Below are 13,762 nucleotides of genomic sequence, written 5' to 3'. Positions count from 1 at the left end.
AATAGTGATGGTGGAGTTGGCTAACACTTCGAGCCTGCAAAGTCATGGCTCTGAGGTCTCTGAAAAGCATGTCCAAGGCTGGTGTTACCATTGCTCCAAGTTCCCTGACAGAGCCTGGAGGTTTTATAGCAGCTAAGTCATTTCGCCTCGCAGGAATGTGATTTTCTTCTATTTGTTCGTGGGGATACGAGTGCCATCGACGAGGCTGGTTTTATTGCCCATTCCAAAGTGCCCTGTAGAATTTGGTAGTGAGCAGCCTTCTTGAGATGTAGGTGCACCCACAATGCTGTTGGGGAGGGTATTCGAGCAGCTGGATCTTAAGAGAGGCAGGGTTCAAAGAGCAACAGTGAAGGAACAGTGATATAATTCAAAGTCAGAATGGTGTGTGTTTCGGAGGGGAAGAATGTTTCCTCTAAGTGGAAGAGCTTGCAGGTTTGCAATTGGAGTACACAATGTGATTTCTTGCATGCATGCTGTCAAGGACGCAGACTGGCTGCAGCAAAGGCAGTGAATGTTTAAAGTGATGGATGGGGTCCAGTCAATTGGTTGTTTTGACCTGGATGGTGTAGAGTTTCTTGATTGTTACAGAAGCTACACATATCCATGTACATAGAGTGTATATCCATCAGATTCCTGATTGTGCCTTGTAGATAGTGGTCAGGCTTTGGGGAGGTAGGAATAAGTATCCACTGCAGAATTCTTGTACACCACGGTATTTCTATGACTGGTTCAGTTATGTTTCTGGCCAATGATAAACCCAGGAAGCTGATATTGGAGGATTCAACAATGGTAATGCCATTGAATGACAAAGAAAGATGGTGAGATTCTCTCTTGTTGGAAGTGGTCATTGCTAAACATTTGTGTTGCACAAATATTACTTGCCATTTGTTAGCTTGTCTCATTTGAACATGGACTACTTCAAAATCTGACAAGTCATGAATGGTGTTGAACATTATGCAATCATCAGCAAATATCCCCAGTTATAGAGCCAGATAACAGACCCTTTGGTCGAACCAGTCCACACCAACCATTATCCCAAACTAAACTAGTCCTATGTGCCTGTGCTTGGCTCATATCCCTCTGAACATTTCTTATTCATGTACTTATCCAAATATCTTTCAAATGTTGTAACTGTACCCACACCCACCACTTCCTCAAGAAGTTCATTCCACTCAAGAACCACTTTCTGTTTAAAAAAAGCCTCTCATGACTTTTAAAAATCTTTCTCCTCTCTCCTTAAAAATAATCGCCCCCAGTTCTGAAATTCCCCACCCTCATGAAAAGACACTAGCCATTCACCATACCTTTCCCCTCATGATTTTGTAAGCCTCCGTAAGGTCACCACTCAAACTCCTATGCTCCAGTGAAAAAAGTCGCAGCCTATCCAACCTCTCCTTACAACTCAAACTTTCCATTCCTGGCACACCCCAGTAAATCTCTTCTGAACCAACTCCAGCTTAATAACATCCTTTCTATAACATTGCAACCAGAACTGCACATGGCACTCCAGAAGAGGCCTCACCAACATCCTGTACAATCTCAACATAACATCTCAATTCCATCCCAAATCCTGACAACTCAAACCTTCCACACTCAGCAACATCCTGGTAAATCTATTCTGAGCTCTCTCCAGCTTAATAATATCCTTCCTGTAACAGGGCAACCAGAACTGGACACAGTAATACAGAAGAGGCTGCATCAACTTCTGTCCAATCTCAACTGAGCAATGAGGGCAAGCATGCTAAATGCCTTCTCAACCACCCTGTCTACATGTGATACAAACTTCAAAGAATTATGGACCTGAACCCAAGGCCTTTTTTTAAAAAACAGCACTGCCCAAGGCCCCAGCATTAACTCTAAGTCCTGCCCTTGTTTGTTTTACCAAAATGCAATCCTTGGCATTTATCCAAATCAAACTCCATTTGACATTCCTCAGCCCATTGACCCAATTGATCAACATCTCTTTGTAATCTTAGATAACCTTCTTCGCTGAATACTATCTCACCTATTTTGGTTTCATCTGCAAACCTACAAACCATGCCTCCAATATTCTCATCTCAGTCATTTATACAAATGACAAAACAAAAGTGGACCCAACACTGATCCGTGTGGAACACCTCTGGTCACATACCTCTGGCCCAAAAACCAAGCCTCCACCACTGTCTTCTGTCCCCTGCCATTAAGTTAATGTTGTATCTATTTGTATCCAAGTTCTTATCTTATGGTGGAGGGAATGTCATTGATGAAGCAGCTGATAAAGGTTGGGCCTTGGACACTCTTGCAGAGATGTGCTGGAGCTGAGATGACTGACTTTCAAAAACAACAATCATCTTCCTTTGTGCCAGATATGATTCAAACCCATGGAGAAATGTCCCTCTCATTCTCATTGACTCCAGTTTTGCCAGAGCTCCTTGATGACCCACTCGGTTGAACGTGGCTTTGATGTCAAGGGCTGTCACTCTAACTTCATCTCTAGAATTCAGCTCTTTATTCCAAGCTTGAACCAAGGCTGTAATGAGGTCCAAAGCTGAGTGGCCCTGACAGAACACAAACTGGGCATCACTCTGCAGGTTATTGCTGAGCAGGTATTGCTTAATAACACTGATGATGACACCTTCCAGTGATGGTACAGTAACTGGCCAGGCTAAACGTTCTGCTTTTCGTGTACAGGAAATACCTGTGCAACTTTCCACATTGCCAGGTAGATGGTAGTGTTGTCGCTGGGCAGTTTGGCTCGGGTTGTGTCAAGCTGTGGAGCACATCTTCAGTGCTTTTGCTGGAACGTTGTCAAGGCCCATAGCCTTTGAAGAATGCAGTAACTCCAGGTATTTCTTGGTCACAGGTGGAGTGAATCGATTTGGCTGAAGATTGACATTTATGATGGCTGGAAGCCCAGCACAAAGCCAAGTGAGATCATCCACTCTGCACTCTGGCTGAAGATGGATGCAAGTGTCTTAGTCCTGTCTTCTGCAGGAATATTTGATAAGCCTTCTCCTACTTTTCCTGGCTTACTTGTCCACCAGAATTCACAAATGGATGTGACAGGACTGAAGATCTTATATCTGATCTGTTGATTGTGGAATCACTTACACTTTATTACTTGCTACTAATGTGGTTTGGCGTACAAGTAGCCCTGTTTGGTAGCTTGACTAGGTTGACACCTAATTTCTAAGAATTCCTGGTGCTGCTTCTGGCATGCCCTACTGCTCTCTTCTCTCACAGTCCTCAACTGCTCCTCACATGACAAGCCCTTCACCCCGGGATCATCTTGGAAACCTCCTCCAGACCCCTCTCATGCCAGCCCATCCTTCCTTAGATATGGGGCCAAAGAAAGCTCACAAAATTCCAACTGCAGTTTGACCAGAAACTTACACAGCCTCAGCAATACATCTCTGCCCTTGTTTCCTGGCCCTCTTGAAATGAACGCTAACATTGCATTTCCCTTGCCAACTGCCAAGTGAATGTTAACCTGAAGAGAATCCTGAACACCTTTCCCAAGTCCCTTTGTGCTTCTGATTTCTGAAGCATTTCCCCATTTAAAAAATAGTGTGCCTCTGTTCTTCCTACCCAAGTGCAACATTTCAACTTTCCTGCATTTTGTTCCGTGCTACTTCCTTGAACCACTCTCGCAGCCTGTCCAAGTTTACCTGCAGCCTTCCGACTTGCCCCACACTATTTGTCCCTGCTCCTATCTTTGTGCCATCTGAAAATTTAGCAACAGTGCCTTTAGTCCTTTTGCCCAGATTGTTAACGTATGTCATGGACAGTTGTGATCCCAACACAGATCCCTGTGGACTCCACGAGTCATTAGTTGCCATCCTGAAAAAGGCTGCTTTATCCCAACTCTCTGCCTTCTGCCAGTCAGTCAATTCCCTGTCTATGCCTGGACCTTTCCCCTAACACCAGGGGCTCTTACCTTATTTAGCAGCTTCTTATGCAGAACTTTGTCAAAGACCTTCTAGGAATCCAAATAGATCACATCCACTGGTTCTCCTTTAGCTAACCTGCTTGTAACGTCAAAGAATTCTGACAGATTTGTCAGGCATGACCTTCCCTTGACAAAGCTGTGCTGATTCAATCCTATTTTACCACGCACTTCCAGATAATCCACAATCTGATCCTTAATAATGGTCTCTAAGATCTTACCAATGACAGAGGTCTGGCTAATTGACCTGTAGTTTCCTGTCTTCTGCCTCCCTCCCTTCTTAAAAAGGGGTGTTACATTATTTTCCAGTCCTCTGGAACCCTCCTTGACTAAAGTGATTCCTGAAGGATTACCACCAATACCTCAACAATCTCTTCAACTATCTCCTTTCAAATTCTGGGGTGTAGACTATCTAGTCCGGGTGATTAACCAACTTTCAGACCTTTCAGCTTCCCCAGCACCTTTTCCATAGTGTTGGAAACTACATTCACTCTGTCACCTGACTCTGTTGAAGTCTGGTATGCTACTGGTGTCTTCTGCCATGAGAACCAATGCAAAGTACATATTCAGTTCCTCTGCCATTTCTTTGTTCCCCATTACTATTCTCCAGCTTCATTTTCCTCTGGTCCAATGTCCATTCTTGCCACTCTCTTAGCTTTTACATATCTAAAAACATTTCTTGCAATCTTCTTTTATATTATTAGTGAGCTTACTCTCATGCCACTTGTTTTTTCCCTCACCACCTACTACAAATCCAGTCAAGTAGCTATCTTCATTAGGACATGATCAAGAAATTCAAGTTAATCTTGGTGATTGCAATGAGGTCCTCACACAGAGTACTCCCTCAGGTGATCGCAGTGTTTAAGATGAAGGAGGACTGATTCATCAGTTCAGGTAATGGGGTTGTGGTAGATGGTAATCAGCAGGACATTTCTTTGTCCAAGTTTGATCTGATACAATGAAATATGTTGGGCCCCACAGTCAATGTTAACGACTCCCAGGGTAACTCCCTCCTGATTTTACACCACCGTACCACCATGCCCAGTGGATCTATCATGCCAGTCAGCCAGGGCATACCCAGGGATAGAGATGGTAGTGGCAGGGACATTGTTTGTAAGGTACATTTCCATTAGTATGACTCTATCAAGCTACTGCTTGACTAAATAGTGGGATAGCTCTCCCCATTTAGACTCAACAATATTAGTCAGGTTTGCAGACTTATCATCACTTCTCTATGCACTGCCCTTTTGAAGTCCTCATCTGAATCCTCAGTAACATAAGTTATCGGTGACCTCAGCCTCTGGTGAGCTAACACCTCTGTACGCTTTCCCTTTGGTATGGCTGCACATGGCCGAGTGTCAAGTGTCTTCCCATATGCAGATCCCACCTTTAATCTCCCACCAAACTTCAGACAGGGCCAGTACGTGAGCTGTGGGCTGGGTGTTTCATCACCATCAATCTCTTCTTCCTCTGACATCTCACTAGTCTGCACCACTGCCTGGCCTTGTGCCAATGCCTGGGTACTTGAAAGGAGAAAAGGTCCAACAATAGTGTTGTCGTGATGTGGGAGGGATGTGTGGCGAAAGAAAGAGTTCTTTGCTTGCACCAGGTGCAGCTTTAACGTCTGAAGCAGTAATGGTTTATGGGGGAAGTGGGAATGAGAATTAGATAGGAGAATACTGTCAACATCTAAGTTTTCACTCCTGCCACTGGCCACAACTTCAAACTTGTCCACACCAATGATGATGAATGTATCACCCCTACTTGACAAGGATATGCTGTTGGTTTGGTGCTGTTATTTTTAGTTGTGTACCACCTTGAACGAAAGAGAGAAAAAAAGCATGTCACTGAGAATGGTACAATTTGTTTGGCAGGAGTGCACGTTATGGTTGAATAGTCAGCAAACCGTCAGATTATGGGTGAGAGACTTGCAACGGTACTATGTTTGTGAGGGTGAAGTGAAGGTATGAATTTTATCTATAAATCATGGTTGATAAAGATTCTGGTGTGTGAGTGAAAGGTGCATTTAGAATGTGAAAGAAAGACTGGTACTTACAATTTTTTCATGACCACCAGAAATCTCAAAATGCTTTACAGCCAGTGATGTACTTGCAACATGTCGAGACATTAAACATGAGGAAAGATATAGTGGTATTGGAGGCAGTTCAGAGGAGCTTCACTAGATTGATCCGAGAGATGAGGGCTTTATTGTATGGAGAGAGTTTGAACAGTTTAGGCATTTAGTCTCTGGAATTTAGAAGGTCGATCAAACTGAGGGATTCAAGATGATAACAAGTGTGGATAAAATAGACATGGAGCAGATGCTTCCTCTTGTGGGGCATTCTGGGACAAGAGGTCATCGTCTTAGGGGCAGCAAATTTAAAACAGAGTTGAGGAGCAACCACTTCTCCCAAAGGGTTATGAATCTGTGGAACTTGCAATCCCAGAGTGCAGTGGATGCTGGGACAGTGAATAATTTTAAGAAAGAGTTGGACAGATTTTTATTTGGTAATAGGTTGAAGGGATATGGGGAGAAGGCAGGAAAATGGAGGTGAGGAGCATATCAACCAGAATTGAATGACAGAGTAGACTTGATGGGCTGAATAGCCTAATTCTGCTCCTATATCTTATAAACTCATGAACTTATATAATCAAGTGAGTGCAGGAGGTTGAGAGGTGACCTGATTGAAGTTTTACTAAATCATGAGGAGGATGGATAAGATGAATAACAAGAGTCTTTTCCCGAGGGTGTGGGGGTTCAAAAGTAGAGGGCATAGTTTTAAGGCAAGAGGAGAAAGTTTTAAAAAGGACATGGTGGCAATGTTTTTAAGAGAGTGATTCGTGTGTGGAATGAACTGCCAGAGGAAATGGTGGATGCAAGTACAGTTATAACATTCAAAAGACAATTGGATAAGTATATGAATAGAAAAGGTTTGGAGGGGTGTTTAGGGACTCATTCAGTTTGGGAACATGGTTGACACGAAGTAGTTGAACCGAAGGATCTGCTTCCATTTTCTTTGACTCTATGGCCACGCGATCCCTCATAGTTTCGCATTCTAGAGAGATCTTAAAGAGCATACACTTGCCACTCCCACTTTTCCCATTGTAGCCAGAGTTTTTGATTCCCACATCAGATCATCTATTCTGCACAAACTTTGCTTGAAAAATAATTTCCTGATTGATAGTCCAGAAGTTTTCTTTTGCTGGATGAAAGTCTTGCTTCCTCGTTCTAATTCTGTGTGTCCTTTCTCATACTCTCATTTTCTTCTATGCCTTTAATGACATGATAGACCTCAACAGGATATCTCTTTCCTTGGCTGTGGCATATTTCTGCAGTTCTTTCTTGTTGCTTAGACTGACAGTGGGAAATCTTTTCACTATCTTAGGCTGAAATATGGTTCTGACATTTTGGTGACCTGAGCTAGATGCAGTCTTTTAAGTGCAATCTGATGTGAGCACAATAAAAGGTTGAGTAATTGGCGTTTGAGTTTCAGGTAACAATAATGATGTACCCAGGCAATGTATAGTGTTTCCTTGTGTCTTTTAAAAAAAATTAATTACCCTGCACTTGATTTTCTTTTCAGCTTTCTACCCACGTTGAATTGACCTCTTTTACTTCTCAGGTGTACCAGGTTAACAACTCATCATTCCCCACTCTGTCTTCTCTCACTCTATTACACCTCTGGATGTTAAATCAATTCCTACCCTTTGGACTTTCCTAATATTCCTGATGTATCATAATTCCCCATCACTCACTCCAGAATTTTATTTTAATACTTTGTGGATTTACATATTATGGTTTTGTCTCCTCTCATTCTTTGCGTATTGACAGTCTCAGTGGACTTAGTGCTGATAATCTTGTGCCTGGATTTCTCTCTGATCTTGGACTTTTGTTTCGATTTTTGCGAAATGGCCAAACTCTTCTGCTTATTTTCAGAGGAGGCATCGATATATATTGACATACGTCAGCGGGATCATTTTCAATTCACGAAGCAATTAATTTGAGAACTCTACACTTCTCCATTTGGCGATTGCACATCACTCACTTCCTTCCACATCTCTGTTTGTGACCAAGTTTTCAGCTGCTGAGGCCTGAAGCGCCGCAATTCCTTCCCTAAACCTCATCACTCAACATCTCTTTCCTCTTTCAAGTTTCTGATAAATACCCACCCTCTTTGACCAGGTTTTCCTTGTACCTCCTTCATGTGACTAAGCCTTTGGCTGCAAACACCCCCGTAAATTGCCTTGGGTTGGTTTAGTACATTAAAAGGTGTTATATCAATGCAACTTGTTCTAATCAAGGTATAATCCAATTTGTGCTGTGACAAATCTTGATAAAACCAGAGAATAGGTGAGGAGATGGAGATGGAGATGTGCAACTACTCCATGCCTGTTGCTCCTGATACAGGTAGCATGCAAACTTTACACTGCCGCCTTATTATTATGAATGAAGTGAGAAGCCAGTGCTGTGCGTGCAGCTCTGTGCCTGCACTATTGTGCAGGGGTCACAAAATGATGAGAGGTGAACGCCAGTTCAAAACTATCAGACACAACTTAAGGCCAGGTTGCATTTCTGAACATAAAGGTGCTGGAAGTAATTCTGGCACTGAGCTCTTCCCCTGAGAAAGAGACAGATGTGGCAGAACATGACAGAGAGTGGGCTCCACAGCGAATGGGAGAGTTTGGTACAAAAGGTCCTTTGTTCACAGGGGACCAGGAGGCCCTCGAAGCAACGATTATGAAAGCAGGTAGAGCTGACCGTAGTCAATGTCAACACCAATATCACCCCCAAAGACCAGAATGCAATGCAGGAAGATGAAGAAAGATCTCCCATGGGTGGACCAGGTCTTAGTATCGAATTCCATTTACAGGGTGCTAGATACTCAGGAGTTAAAGCCAGCCAGGCAAATAGGGAGTGAGCTATTAAGTAATTGCATTTATATTTAGAGAGACTTGTGGTTGTGTTCCTATGTCTGGACAGGAAGCCTTGGTTGAAGTTCCATCAGCCCTAGAAGTGTGCATAACATGTCTGAAGAGGTTGATTCAAAATAATATTTCAAACATATAATCTTATAGCACTGCTGACATTCCTACCTCTGAACTATATAGGGTATCTATAAGTCCTTGAACCAAGAAGACCTGAGTTCAGGTCCTATCTATACCTGCAGGTGGGTCCAAACAGGGTGATCAAATAAATTGTGAAAATGAACTCAGGGAGGCGGCACCGAGGGAATGACTGGGCTTTATGGCTTTTGAAGTAAAACTCTAACTAGACAGTGTCAAGATGATCGAGAAAAGCATTCAACTTCTGGTGTACAACGCAATTAGTCTATTGCCTCACTCAAACCAGCTGTGGCTTAGCTCTTCAGGGTGTTGCTTTGAATCACAAGTTTATGGACTCAACTCCTATTTCAGGGCTGAAGCACAAAACCCAAGGTTGACACTTATGCAATTCTAAGGGAGTGTTGTACTTTTGGAGGGGTCATCTTTCACATGAGATGTTATGCCAAGCTCACCCTCCTGATCAAGTAGATTTAAAATATTCCAAGGTGTATTTTTACAGCCAAGCAATGGAATTATTCCTTGTGTCCTGCTGAAAACTTATTCTTCACTTGAGAGAAATGAGTTAACATTCTAGATTGTGCGTTCGGATGAAAGGTCTCAACACGAACAAAATTAACTCTGTTTCTTTCTCCATACAATGCTCTCAGACTTGCTGAGTTTCTCCAGCATTTTAGGGTTAGGTTAGATTAGATTAGATTACTTACAGTGTGGAAACAGGCCCTTCGGCCCAACAAGTCCACACCGACCCTCTGAAGAGCAACCCCTACCTTTACCCCTTCACCTAACACTACGGGCAATTTAGCATGGCCAATTCACCTAACCTGCACATTTTTGGATTGTGGGAGGAAACCCACACAGACACGGGAAGAATGTGCAAACTCCACACAGTCAGTTGCCTGAGGCGGGAATTGAACCCGGGTTCTGACATAAATACACAATTTGGTCATTGCTTCACTGCTGTGTGTGTTTGGGAGTGAGGTTGCTGAATGCTAGTGGACTTTCCTCAAAGAGGACCAAAACTATGCACAGTACTCCAGGTGTGGTCTCACCAAAACCTTGGACAGTTGCAACAATACTTCCTTATCTTTATGCTCAGTTCATTTAGCTATAAAAGCCAACATTTGCTTTCTTTATTACCTGCTGTACCTGTTTACTAGTTTTCAGGGACTCACGAAGCAGTACACCTTGATCCCTCTGCACCCTCCTGACGCCACACGAGTATCTTTTCTCTTATACTTTTATGTTGTCTCTCCAGAGATCATCATAATTTGAGAATGTATGGGTATGTCTGTTGGGATGAAGGGGATATAGTACCAATTTGAGATTGGAGTTTGGAGGTTATTCAGTGTTTGTCAAAGGTTTGAAGAATAAGATTACAATTTTGGTAAACACATTATTTTGAGTTCATTGAATAAAGCCTGATAATATTTTCTTGTATTCTGGATAGTAATGCTAAAGAAAAGCAACTGTCCATTTTGGTAATTCAATCAATATGTTTATGCTATTGGTGTAAACTGGCAGAGTGTAAATAAGTGTAGTCTTCCTGTCACAATCATAAGAAGAGGATGTAAGAGAACAGAATGGCTTCTGGGTGAAAGTTTGCTCGCTGAGCTGGAAGGTTCATTTTCAGACTTCTCACCACCATACTAGGTAACATCTTCAGTGAGCCTCCGAATGAAGCACTGGTAGTGGAACCTGCTTTCTGTTTTTATGTTTGGGTTATTTCCTGTGCCTTCCTTAAACAAAAAGCAGAAGACAGTTGAAAAGTCCAACTTATAAACAAGAACACTATGAAATGTTAAATATTATGAACAAAGATCAGGCCACGTGACCCTGCTCCACCATTTAATATCCCCCTTTGCACTGCCATAACAAACTTTCAAGTTCAGACTGTAATGTTTTTGTTTATTTCGTTAGCCTACAATACAAAGAAACAAACCAACCTGGCTAGATCAAAGTAAAGGAATATTTCCCTCCACTGTCGAACATGATCAACAAATTTGTCTCAGGTTTCCTTATCATTTATCAAAACCTTTCAACAATCTGCTCTATCAACTCATCTGTGCAACTCTCAATCTCTGGAGGAAAGCTTTCCCCTTATTATCAGGCATATCTGTTATAAATGTTAGATCATCTGCCTTCCTAATTTTGGTTTCTCATAATGCCTTCCCTCGACGTGGCAAGGAAGGTAACTAATTGGGTGAGTTGGTGATAGTGAAACGCTTACTCACTTTTTACCATCTCACCAATTAAGTTCTGGGAGAGAACATGAACCCTTATCTTCCCACAACCCTCAATTGTGACAAGAAGATATAAACTGTTACCTTTTTACCACTGGATCACCTAAAGAGTCAGTCTCAACTGGGCAGTCATTGGGACTCAGATCAGCCTCTGACTGGCTGGAAGCTTCTGATGACTCACATGCCTGTCTTGAGGTTTGCGATAGGCTGCAATCACACTCGCATACTCACCTGGGGTGTGGCAGGGTAGAAGGGGTATTAATTGTGTTATAAAATGATCCCCTCACACTTCAACTAAAAAATGGCAATATTGCACTTTTGGTTTCTCATTTAATCTTTCTGCACTTTGAGGTGTGTACAGAATCATTTCCTATTAAAGTGGCTTTATGGATTTTTCTGCAAATTGACCAAGACACATCATAAGACTATAAGACATAGGAGTGGAAGGAAGGCCATTCAGCCCATTAAGTCCACTCCGCCATTCAATCATGGCTGATGGGCATTTCAACGCCACTTACCTGCACTCTCCCCGTAGCCCTTAATTCCTTGCGAGATCAAAAACATATCAATCCCTGCCTTGAAAATATTTAACGTCCTGGCCTCAACTGCGCTCCATGGCAACGAATTCCACAGGCCCAGCACTCTCTGGCTGAAGAAATGTCTCCTCATTTCCATTCTAAATTGACCCTGTCTAATTCTAAGGCTGTGTCCATGGGTCCTCGTCTCCCCTCCTAACAGAAACAAATTCCCAGCGTCCACCCTTTCTAAGCCATGCATTATCTTGGAAGCTTCTATGAGATCTCCCCTCAACCTTCTAAACTCTAATGAATACAATCCCAGGATCCTCAGCCATTCAATCAAGCTGGAAATGACAGGCTTTTGTTCATCTTCTTCAACAGTGTTGAACAATAATGAGGATTGGTGGTGATTATCCTCCTTGCAGTCATCTGTTTATCAGATTGAACAATGTCCGATTCTACATTATCTCACACAGTTTGTACGTTGTGAAATCTTTTGAGGAAGTCAGATTTGCAAGTTAAAAACAGCAAAATTGCATTTATTTATAATAAAAGACAGAGATATGAAGTTCCTTAGATTAGGTTATCCCAGTATAAACAAATACATATTTATGAAGGAGAACAGAGTAATTTCCAAACTTGGTGATATTACTTATAATACCAAATGGATCAATACTTAGCACAAAACAATGACAAATATTAATGATCAAGATCTTGGTGTGGAATGGTTGCAGAGGTGAAAGAAGAATTTGAAAAGTGGAGAACTGTCAGGGAGGAAGGATATGGAGAGATTATATCAGTAAGAGTATAATTCTAAAACGAGCAGAGGGACCTGGGTGTATCTGTGCATAAATCATTGAAAGGTGGCAGGACATGGTCAAAGAGTAGAGAAAAAAACATTCTGAATCCTAGGCTTAGTTAACAGTGGCACAGAGTACAACAGCAAGGAGCTTCTGTTAAATTTGCGGAAGACACTAGTCTAGCACCAGCTGGAATGTTACGGCTGGTTCTGAACTCCGCACTTCATAAAAGAACGTGAAGCCATTGGAGAGAATGCAGAAAGCATTCATAAGAATACTTCTAGAATTCAGAGCTTCAGTTATGAAGCTGGTCTGGAGCAGTTAGGACTTGGTTAAAAGAAAGCTGTTAGAGGTATTAACAATCAAGAGGAGAGGGGGGAAAACTGTCCTTACTCATGGAAAGATTGGAGAGCTGGTGCAGAGATGATGAATCAAATCACCTCCTTCAGTGTCATATCAGTTCTGTGATTCTGGGTTTTGCAAAGCAATTGTCCAATATGTATTCGGGTCTTATTTAGAGGGAGCTATTGACAGGGATTAAACACTGCAAAAAAAAAGTGTTAATGAATATTCTGTAAAATGAACTGCTTTTAGACTGGTACTCAAAGTGGTGACAGGTGTTAGAGTGGTTTATGACAAGTGAGGGGAGGGTGAAAGCACCACTTTGCTTGGATTATGATGCAGAGCCCAACAAGGCAGACCCATCAGATTGCCGCCATCTTGAATCCTCTGTTAGAGTGGTTTATGATGAAATTATTCAAAGTGGCATCAAAGTAAAATCAGACAAAGTGAGGGAGAATAAAGCTGAGCACCCAATGGTGCCCCTTCTTGTGAAATGCTAGTCCAGTTCACCCACTCATCGCAGATGGAGTACTTGCTACTTGGCAGGTCATCCCAGGATCTCTGATACAAGCACAGCTGTCACCTTGGAATCCCAGCTCTGCAGTAGCCAAGCGTGGGCAGCCCGAAGATGCCTTTCATTAAATAAGTAGTTGGATAGCAGACACAAAACAACATTTCTCACATCACATATGACAGAGCTGACAGCTCCTTTCACACAATTACACATTCTTCCTCCAATTGTTGTTTAAGTACCAGACGACATATTTTACCCAATCTCAGCCATATCCCATCTTGCAACTGTCTCTAAATCAATGCCACTCTTTCCCCAATGCTGAATGTAGCCCAGCATCTTCTGATTGGTCAATGTTGGAC

This window comes from Chiloscyllium punctatum, chromosome 10, assembly GCF_047496795.1.
Source record: "Chiloscyllium punctatum isolate Juve2018m chromosome 10, sChiPun1.3, whole genome shotgun sequence".
NCBI classification, from domain to species: Eukaryota; Metazoa; Chordata; class Chondrichthyes; order Orectolobiformes; family Hemiscylliidae; genus Chiloscyllium; species Chiloscyllium punctatum.
Note: the sequence above shows the minus strand (reverse complement) of the source record.